The 8,270-nt window shown below is 43.9% G+C and overlaps 1 protein-coding gene across 2 annotated transcripts in view; it reads left to right on the top strand.

Annotated features, from left to right (window-relative positions):
- Positions 1 to 24: 24 nt before the first annotated feature.
- Positions 25 to 8,270, top strand: part of MPP3 (MAGUK p55 scaffold protein 3) — a 104,131-nt gene continuing 95,885 nt past the window's right edge. Inside the window, exon 1 of one of the 2 annotated variants that reach the window (XM_088143513.1) lies at positions 25 to 132. The gene's annotated coding sequence lies outside the window, so the exon portion shown is untranslated. Of the gene's footprint in view, positions 133 to 1,121; positions 1,261 to 8,270 lie in introns of those variants that run through there. The other variant, XM_088143510.1, reaches the window with a different exon arrangement.

The following is an 8,270-nucleotide window of genomic DNA, read 5'->3' as shown; positions in this document are numbered from 1 at the left end:
ATTTTAAAATATTGTCTTGCTGGAGGACGATGCTGGAGGCACAGAACAAACGCTGAAGCACAAGGAATGGACTTAACTGGCTTGACGTCCCCTCTTTATGATGCCAGTGGACTGGCACCCGAGCAGGATAAGGTCAGCTTACTAGGGACCTCCCGTTGGCACGTTTTGGATGGTCGCTGGCCAGCTGGCTTGGAAGGGGGGGGGGTTCCTTCTGAAATGGCACGGACTGTCTAGCACAGTCCTACGGGCAGCAAGTCTGCAGGCACCGCCAGCAGGATGCCAGGCTCTGTTCTGCAGATCTGAGGCTGGCGGCGGAGACGGATGCCTTGGCGGTGCCCTCGCGAGTGAGGTTCTCTAGCCCGGGGACCAAACTGAGCCAGGCTGCTGAGCCGTCTCGGTAGCCGGGGCTGGCGTGCCCTGACCCAACCTGCCTGCACGCAGGTGCTTGGCGGCGGCGGCGTCCTGGCTGGAGCCGCCGTTGCACTCGCAGTCGCAGGAGCAACTACTGCTCCGGCTGCTCCTTTTCTTCAGCGGCTCTCAGCCCGGAATCCCCGAGGGAGACGCGTCCCCCCTCCCGCGGACGGGACTTCCCTTCGGGCGGCACTTGGCGAAGGACGGGGCTTCCCAGCCGAGTCCCGCGGACTTGAGCCACCGCGGCAGCGCGGCGAGAGGAACGGCGGGCGGGTGGGCGGGTGGGTAGGTGGGTGGGCGGGCGGGCGGGCGAGGGGGGAGCCTCGCCTCCTGCCTCTTCCCGAATCCCGCTTTCCCTCCGCCTCCTTCAGCCCGTGTCGCGGCGCGCTTGGAGCAGCTCGCTGAGAAACTTCACCTTTGCGGTCCTGCCCAGCCGAGACAGCCCGGGCGCTGGCGGCGGCGGCTGCAGCGAGCGACGGATCTCGGGCAGACGAGCGACTGGGAGGCAGCCGCTGAACGAGTCTCAGGTTGTGGCCGAACGCTCCGAGCGAGCAAGGGGAGTAGCTGACCGCCTCCACGTCGCCGCCTAGCGGCCGCCGCCACCACCGCCTCCCACCCGGGACGCCCCTTCTTGCCTCCGCCGGGGGCTGGGGGGTCTCCGCGCCGTGGTCGTTCGTCCCCCTCGGCGAGGCGCGTCCGCAGCTGCCGGCGGCCTCCAGCGGGGGTGGGTGGGAGAAACGGGCGAGGGGATCCAATCCCTCCGCCCGAGCCCCGCCGCTCTCGGTACCTGCTGCAGGGATCCCGTAGCGGAGACGGGAGGCGGCCAGGAGCGGAATCCGTGGAGCAGCGGTGAGTCATGCGACCGAAGGACACAATGGCTCAACCCCGCATGAGAACGAGATAGAGAAGTGGAAGGAATTCGAATTAGTGGCTGCTTCTCCTTCCTCCTTACCCCGCTCTGCAGAGTGCGCAAAGCTCGGGGCTGAGTTGCAAGGGGGCTGGCTTATGGAGCGGAATGGGGGGAGGAGGTGGAAGATGGCTAGGTTCATTCATTCCAACCGAGGGCTCAGCCAGCCAATGAATGCATGGTGGTCGGAAGACCTCTGAGCATGAGCAGAGCAAAAAGCAAAGGCACCGGAGCTGCCCCTCTTTTGAACTTAAGAGGTCTGCCTATGGTCAGGGTATGGATGGGAACTCAAGGAGGTGTTCTCCTACCAGAGAGAAATGCAATCAATGCAATACAGCTCCAGTCCAATGTCCTGACCTTAACTGTGGTCTCCTGGAAGCCCATAAGCAGAACTAGAAGGGAGAGGCCCTTCCGGTGTTATTTTCTTCTGTCCATCTTTGGTTAGCAGCATCTGCTGAAAGACTTATCTTCCATGGTCCAAGCCAGCCCCTATCTCCAGTTTAAAGCTGTCTAAATCCATGTGCATCGTTTGCATCCCACAATTCCTCAAATGCAAGCATCTTTATGGATTTTGTCAGCAAAATAAACTGCCATTTCAACAAAGCTTTGAAAGCCACTATATCTTTCCATAAGAGAGGGGATTATAATATTTGGCAATCTAGTTTTGCTTTTAAGTCACTCAAGTAAAAAGGGCATTAATCATCTGATCCAATTAAGCTGCTGCTTGAAGAAATGCTTCAGTTCCATTATTTATTCAGATTTATTCCCTTAAGCATTTATAGCTGGGTACAATGTAAGATTGTTTGGTGGGGAAAAGCCAGCAATTTTTGGAGGAAAGTAATGTTTTGAAGGAAGAAAAAAAAATTGTTTTAGGTAATGAAAGTATGTCAGATGCCTTCTAAAACACAGGAATAAGTTTGTCTATACAGTATTAAATGAGTATTTCCAAATATGGAACTTCAAATGAACAATCCGTCATCTGTGCAAATATTTATATCCTCAAACTTCTGAATGTAGGGTGGATGGCCATTTACAGAGGAAGATGGGCTAGGAGTCTTTAATTCTCCCTCCCTTTAGTTTTCCGCTGCAAAAAAATCTTTCCCAAGCATGTTTCCTCCCATCTCATACTCCAATTTTAAATGAGGATAGGTCCTTGATGCTAGATGTTTAAAATACAAAAGATGGGCTTTTGCTGGGCATAATCAGTGAGAATGGGAGGAGCTAAACCATTTGCAAGGGGGAATGTTGTGGAATGGGGATTAAACAGTTGCTCAGGGACACAATGAGCTAGGATTTGCAGAATTTGGCAGAAGAGGTTAAGTAACCTGCTTAAGCATCTGATCCTCCCCACAAGATGATCGTGGTGTATTTCTCTGATATATTTTTTATTTTTAAGGCTAAAACAGAGAGAAGACTGGGCTTGAGAGAAAAGAATGAACTGGTAGTAAGAGCTATAGACCTTGTTTAATGGTTGAATTGAATGTTATGAATGGATTATAACTCTGCCATTGATTGTGTTCTATGGGTTTAATATGGTTTTATATATTTTTGTTGTTATGATTTGTATCTTGTTTATTGTGTTTTGGTGTTGTTTTAACTATTGTGAGCCACCCAGAGTCACATATGTGAGATGGATGGCTGTATAAATTGAATCAATAATTAATAAATAAATTACTATGAAAATTAAATGTTGGGCCCTTATTACACTGTTGCACTGTTGCTTATTCATACTGATCTTCTGAATGCAAGTTCCTCTGAATGTTGCCAACAGAAGACTGGCCCATCTATGGTAACTGAATAATGGATGCATCCTCTGCTATGCTGGAGTGACTCTAGCCAATTATTTATTCCTTAACCACGGTTAAGGAAACTTTGACTTACCAAAACGCATGAACAATGGGACAAGTCTCATATTATATACTTCTTTGGGGGATAAAACAAGGATTATCAGTGACCACAACAACTGGCCACTGAAGATATGAAAATGTCTCATTCAGAATTGAACTAGTCTTTCAAAACTTGCCTTGGCTTTAACTACAAAATACATCATAACCATTTCTCAGCTTAAGATGTCTTGATTAATCGTATTCAGCACTTTCTCCCACCATCCTCATTCACTTCCAAAATGTATTAGTTTCCTCCTTGCCAGTAGGGGTCCCAGGAGTATGGAATGAGCCAATTTTCAATCTAATTTCTTTGCAAATCAAACCAGTTCCTCTCCAGAGGAAACACTCTCAACAAAAGATCACATGAACTGAAAGAGGCTAAGCCTGCTAAGAGATGACACTTTCTCCTGTTGGTCCTTTGGAACCACCTTGCCACTCTGGGACTCAGGAACTTTTGTAATTTGATTCAGTCTGGAGTACTGGGTGGGGTCTGTGTTGGGAGAAAGTTAGACAAAGGAGAAGCACCTAGCAATAGCTGGGAAGTGCACTGTGGCTTCTACCTACTTTATTATCCTTTATTTTCTTCTCTCAGTTCCAGGATCCTTCTCCACAATCCTGTTTATTTGCAAATCAGCTAGAAATATAGAATAAATGAGTGGGGAGAGATGGTCAGTAGAAAGATTATGCCTCACATGTGCTGTCACTTCCCCTGCTTCATGTTTCCTCTTACCTGAAGGGAGCATTTTCCTTCCCCTCCTACCTCCTATTCTTATCTCTCCAAATCACCTTTGTCCTGCATTTTACCAATTTAATTCAGATTTTAAAATTGGGCTCTTGTTTATTTCTGGCTTGGATGCTGTGCCCTGATTCAGTAAATTGTAACCTGTTCTGCTTATTTTATCATAATGTAGGCATTTTTATTATGGTACAAAGAATACCATTGTTATCATTATCATTATTATCATCATTTTCCAGAACTGAGGTCTGGCATTAAAAAAACAAGGCTATGGATGTACTATTATTTTGAGTGTTGTAAGTTAAAAGGAACAGACTTCACTAAATTTGAGTGATGACTCAGGATCCCAATTCTAAATGGAATAGGAATGTATTTCTTAATGAAAGGATGCTTGAGAGGGAAGGAGAGGATGAATGGCTTTTTAAAAAGCTTCCAAGCTGGATCAAAGGTATCAATTTATAATGAGACAAAATAGTTATCAAGAACATGACTTAAAATTTTGGGCACAATCACCAAAAGTATCAGCTGCAAGACAAGAGCAGAGGTTCTGTTGTTAGGATTTAATACATGTTTCTCTGTGACATGGTCTTTTAAATTATGATTTTAAAATTGGGGGAGAAGAACCATTTTGAAAGCACTGATCTGGAAATATCCATACTTCAAAGCATCTCCTAGGTAAGTGAGAACCAGCTCCCTGCTCACACAAACAGGGATAAGAAACAGTTTCCATGCATGGATCCGTCCAGTGTGTCTCTCTGGGTGCGCATGAGACAGAGAGAGGGAGGATGGATGGAGTGTGAAGAAGACTGAAGCAAAGATTCTTTACTAAGATTGTTATTGCTCCAAATAATTTTCCCGTTGAGATTCTTAAGCTACAATTGTAGGATGATGATGATCTTAAGAGACAGTATGTTTGTACATGTTTTGTTGAATGTAGCTTCTATACCACCCACAGTAGTTCTGGCCCCATCCATTGTTGTTTGTAGATCACGATAACATAAGCATGTGATGATATAAGCCACAATGACACCATGATGCCATCTGTAATTTGCAACAATAACATTATGGTGCCCTTGATGTCACTGTCCTCTTACCCGCCCCCCATGCCTGATAAATTCCCTCTGAGAGAAAGTGCCAGTAGTAAGAGAATCATGTTACTTACCCCTGAATTAAATGTGGCCACATTGATTATGGATTCAGGGACTGGAGGCAGGCTTAGAAAACAACAGTTTTAATTCTGGTGTCACATCCCCCCTGGTTTTGAATGTTTATATATTTTGTTTTGTTGTCTTTATTATATTGCAAGCCTACCTGAAAAAGGCCTGGACTTGGAAAGCATTTAGTTTAGGGGCGAAAATAATAACAGTCATTATCTCTAGATCTGGGTTGAAGCTCAAAGCCATACGTCTTGGGGAAAAAAACTCAATAAAGTGCCCTCATTCACAAATACTCAAATATACACTTCAAATGTAGTCCAGTGAATAAGAAGCGCAAATCCATCTAATGGCGCCGCAGAGACTGAACTGTTTTATGTAGCAGCATCCTGTAGTATGCTCAGATGATTCCCTAAAAGCAGACCTAAATGGTGAGATATTGAGGTAGAGTTCCACCGTACCAAAATATTACCTGCTGGCTAGTCATGCTTGACATTTCTCTAAAAGTCTCTTTTTAAAATAACTTACGGGGAAGCCTTTTCAGTTCATTTCCTTGCACCTGATAAGGTGCAAGAGATATGAAGGTCTGTGCATGATATATTTTTATTGGTAAAAGATTAATTTATCTTTTGAAATCACTCCTGATAGGATTTCTGTGTTCTTGCATTTTCCTCTTCTTCCCAGTTTTGGCTTTTCCCCTTTCTTGTCTCAGCTAAAAGAGAACAACAACAACAAAAAAATGTATACAAGAGCAAATGAAAACCATTTGTGTTGTTTGCATTTTTCAGCCTTCTTTGAGGCTGAAGATTTTGATTAGGTTGAGCCAAGCTTGTTATGTTTGTTATTCTTCATGCTTCCCAAAATATTCCTGCCGGATTTGCTTGTTGCAACAGGCTATGTCTCTGGAAAGTGCCATCCTGATTTCATTCTTGCTGGATGCATACATTGCACCAAACCACAATGGGATGGTTTGGTTTGGGTATAGCGCTGTGTGTGAAGATAGCTACTGTGTTTGAAAGCCAAGGCATATGTTTAGGGAACCAAGCTACTATGTCTTGTTCTGGAAATCAGGTATAAACTAACTACAGCTTGCCACAATCTGTGAACTCAGCTTCTGTGTTCTGTGCTAATGATGTTATTCTCGGTCAAGGAGATGAAATAAATTACTTTATTGATTGACCACATTTTCTTTGCTCTCTTGTAACAGTTTCCATAAGCTAAAGATACTAAAATTTGACCTGACTTGCATTCTTGTCCTTAATGTCTGGTGGAATGAAAATGCCAGTTTGTATATAATAAATATGTATAGTAGTTCCATGAATTTAGTAAATAAATCACATCAAAAGAAATCTTTCAGTTTTCTGAATTCTGATCAGGAAGGTAGAGATGGGGTTCTCACTGAGGTATACTGCACTGTGATGGAGAGGCGAGCAACAAAAAGACTCTGCTAATGGCAGAAACTAATCTCAGATCCAAGGGAATTGGTTTCAGGAGGAGTGGCGCTGGCAGATATAAAAATTGTGGGCCCTCATTTAGGAAAAAAACAAATGATGAGTTAGAGCTCTAAGCCAGACAAACTGTTAGGAGTCAAAAGAAGCATTGTGATCTCCTCTGGAAACAAACCTGATAACCAATGCCAGCATTGGAAATTGGGCTATAATTGGAATGGCTTGTTGTAGTTCATATCATGTTGTGGAGTGTCTTAGGCAGTGTTTTTCAAACTTGGCAACTTTAAGATGTGTGGACTTCAACTCCCAGAATTCCCCAGCCAGCATGGCTGGCTGGGGAATTCTGGGAATTGAAGTGCACACAACTTAAAGTTGCCAAGTTTGAAAAACACTGGTCCAAAGGCACCTCCTACATGGAGAATAATATAGCAGTCTAATCTAGTAGAAACTGGAGTGTGAATAGCTGGGACAATAGTATTTAAAAGTGGAAACTGCAGCAACATTTGGCACAATGGAATTTTTCTTTTCAGAATTTCAATTAGCCAGGTATGCTGCTGTATTAACCTGAAAAGAAGATTACGTTTTCCCAAATAATTGGCTGTGAAAATGAAAGGGTCATCTTAGAATGAATGAGAATATACTCCGGTAAGTATAACAATTAGTTTTTCTAATCTCCCTGAGGAGAGGGGTGTTGTTATTGTTTATATTCAGGATTGTCTAATTGTCTTTTGGGTACATACAGTACTTTCCAAGACCCTCCGTTTTAGGCTTTTTTGATTTTTTACCTCCAATTCACACTGACATACAATGTTGTGTGGTCACTGAGCATCTTTGATAGGATATGGGGAAGGGGGTTGTTCCCTTATATTTTTCCGTTTTTTCCCAAAACATACTGATTCCTCTACTTGGTTTCCCAGGGGCACGTTTAATTTGTAATCCCATTGGCACTCATCAGGTGAGTTTGCAACTGGAGGGATTAATGGGGCTTTTAAAGGAGTGTGTTATAAATCTGCATCAAGCAGTCTATGGAGAGAATTGTCAAAACAAATGGGATCTAACCATGACTGGATGTTACCATTTTGCATTTGGTTGTCAAATTCATGATAGGAAGTCAGGGCTTGATGGTACAAGGGAATTTCTTGTTTCCTCCTGCAAGATGTGCTTGTAATTAGACAAGTTCAGGAGGAACTTATAATGAAGCCCTAGACTGAATGATTCTCTTGTGTATTTTGGAAACACACAAACTGAACAACCGAGCAAAGATAATAAATCAAATTTCTTTCCAAGCAAGCAATGAGTGATTAAAACAGAATGGTTGAGAAACGCATAGGTATACCAGTGGTCTTTGGCCATATCAGTTAGGAATTCTAGAAATCCAATATATCTGGAGGGCAGCATGTTAGGGAAGGCTGCTCTAAGGATATACACACAATACACTCAAAGTTTTATTCATATGTTCCCTTGGCAGTACAGAATATAGAGATATTGTCTTGCCTTGACTAGATGGAGCCCTGCAGGTGCAGAAGAATTTAATCAATTTGATAGAATGAGACTGGAGTTGCAGGACCTTGGAGAGTTCCATATGGTCTCGCTTCAACTAGATGTAAGGCTAAATTCAGACCTTTTGCTCCTTCTCCAGCTGGCTTCTCATGGCTACCCATTGTTGTTGCCCCATTGTTACAGAGTGAGTGTTCTTAAAGGAGCCAGCCTCTGCCTGGGCCCTAGAAC

The sequence above is a fragment of the Python bivittatus genome, unplaced genomic scaffold (assembly GCF_059951505.1).
Source record: "Python bivittatus isolate LINGU-HERP-01145 unplaced genomic scaffold, Pbiv_v1 ctg000410_np1212, whole genome shotgun sequence".
Classification (NCBI taxonomy): Eukaryota; Metazoa; Chordata; class Lepidosauria; order Squamata; family Pythonidae; genus Python; species Python bivittatus.
The sequence above is the reverse complement of the archived record's forward strand: the minus strand, read 5'-3'. Positions and strand labels throughout refer to the sequence as shown.